Source organism: Ursus maritimus, unplaced genomic scaffold (genome assembly GCF_017311325.1).
Source record: "Ursus maritimus isolate PB19 unplaced genomic scaffold, ASM1731132v1 scaffold_21, whole genome shotgun sequence".
NCBI lineage: Eukaryota > Metazoa > Chordata > Mammalia > Carnivora > Ursidae > Ursus > Ursus maritimus.
In genome coordinates, this window is record NW_024424564.1 from 56,562,813 (window position 1) to 56,563,216 (window position 404).

Consider the following 404-nt stretch of genomic DNA (forward strand, 5'->3'; position numbering starts at 1 on the left):
TACCGAGGGACCGCGCACGACGGACACAGGACGCCCACCCGCACGAGGCCCCGCCCACAGCGCGACATCACGCGCCCAGCACGGCGTCTCGCTCACCGGCACCTCTCCTCACTGGGCGGCATGCTAACGGTCGCCAACCGCCAACCACCAGCTGCTAACGGCCGCGGCGCGTGCCGCGAGCCCATTGGCAGAGGGTGTGAAGCGCAGGCGCAAGCGCGGGCGCGCCAACCCCATTGGCCGAGACTGCGAGGCTCCAGTGCAGGTGCGGGCACAGGCGCGGGCGCGCGGACCCCTATTGGTCGAGGCTGTGAGGCTTGGGCGCAGGCGCGGGCGCGCCGACCCCATTGGCCAAGGGCGGCGGGAACCGCGTGGCTTCGCGCGGACACGCTCCCGGTGGTGAGCAG